Here is a 1,758-nt window from a genome sequence, read left to right as displayed (position 1 = left end):
TATATATACATACATACATACATACATACAGAGGTGGACAGTTACAAAGTACATTTACTTGATTACTGTACTTAAGTACGCTTTTTGAGTATCTGTACTTTACTTGAGTAATATTTTTTTCTAGAAACTTATGACTTTAACTTCACTTAATTTGATAAATATCGTACTTTTCACTCCACTACATTTCTATCAAGGTCCTCAAAGTAGAAAGTCGTTACTATGTAGCAGCATTGAAAGTCAGTGGGTGATTTTTTTTTTTTTTTTTATAGAAAGCCTATAAGTAATCACTCTTGTAAGGTTACGTGAAGTGATTTCCCAGCATTTTTTGAACAATAACCAGTTGCAAATGTGATATTTATGTACAACAATTCAATAATAAGAAGTTAATATTGTGGTAAATATTAGACACGATATTGTCTGATTTTGCAAAATTGTGTAAACGAAAAAATTACCTTTAAAGCCACGGAAGAACTGTTGTGCATCTCCTAATAAAACACAGTGGGTGTTTGACTTGAGACAGCACTGCACAGACCGTTCTGTGCATTACATTAAAGTACCACAAGAGCGATTAGAGCAATTTTGAAATTTGTGTTAAAGCAGTGTTGCTGTTGTAAAGTTAAACAGCTACAGTTGTGTTGCTGAGTTTTAAAGCATGTTTGATTTTTTTTTCTTAGTCCGTATTTACAGCAATTTCACTATCCACTTGGTTCACATAGATGTTCACACACTGCCAGAGCTGTGTTAGATCACCATGCTGCTTTTGTGGGGGTGGGTAGGGGTGTTAAATAAAAATTTGTTTTTGGTCAGCTCACTTGTTTCATTTCAATAGGTTTTTAACATTTTAAAAGCTCTTCATTCCAAAGATACTACAAGCTATTCATTGTATTCAGTAGGCGTAATGTATTGTAAGTTGCTTCAGAGGCATAAGGTATTGCAGGTATTACATACAACAATAATAAAATGGTGCATTGACATAAAAAAGGAAATTTCCTTTTGGTACTTAAGTACTTTTAAAAGCAAGTACTTCTGTACTTAAGTCTTTACAACTTTCACTTGTAATGGAGTAATATTTCACCAGCAATATCTGTTCTTTAACTCAAGTAATGGAGTTGTGTACTTTGTCCACCTCTCTCTCTCTAGGCTTGCCGCGATAGACGGTGCTAACGGTTATACCGGTGTACATGGTGTTATGTACCGGTGTTAAGCCGCAACACCGGTTATGTCACTTGCCCAGTAAGTTATTTGTTGTTTGTTATTTTGTATTAGGCATAGCCTGCCCTATAGCATGGTGTATTTTTTTATTTTTATAAAAGTTCTATGTTTTATATATAGGTTAAAGTGAGTTTGACGTTGTATTTTGTTGCTGCATTCAGGCAATTGACGCTGAACTGCCGCTATTTGAAAGTGAAAGTAAAATGCGCACGCATGTTTTTAATTAGTCCTGCTGGTGCATTTTCCCTCAATTTTCCCTATTAATTATAGCCATTCAACATTACAGTATAATTGAAAGCCATTATTTTTAACATTTAATAGGCTCTGAAATATATAACAACTTTTAATTTAAGTGATTTTAAAACAATGTTCACATAAACTATATTATATATGTATAAACTATACATATTAATCTATATTCAAGCTACAAAAGTTAATCAGCGACTAGAACAGTCCAAGGATTTCTCTTTTTCTTTTGTTCTTTGATTTACATACATCACAGCAGCTGGGTTATTAGGTTATTTGACTGCTATTACTTTAAGAGTT

General features: G+C 32.9%; 1 protein-coding gene across 1 annotated transcript in view; it reads left to right on the top strand.

Annotated features, from left to right (window-relative positions):
* The window catches only part of LOC107665273 (fragile X mental retardation protein 1 homolog B-like), a 17,949-nt gene that overhangs the window by 9,552 nt on the left and 6,639 nt on the right, over positions 1-1,758 (top strand). The gene's annotated exons all lie outside the window — the stretch shown is intronic.

Source organism: Sinocyclocheilus anshuiensis, unplaced genomic scaffold, assembly GCF_001515605.1.
Source record: "Sinocyclocheilus anshuiensis isolate Anshui unplaced genomic scaffold, SAMN03320099.WGS_v1.1 scaffold483, whole genome shotgun sequence".
Taxonomy (NCBI): Eukaryota; Metazoa; Chordata; class Actinopteri; order Cypriniformes; family Cyprinidae; genus Sinocyclocheilus; species Sinocyclocheilus anshuiensis.
This window is presented reverse-complemented; position numbering and strand designations above follow the sequence as displayed.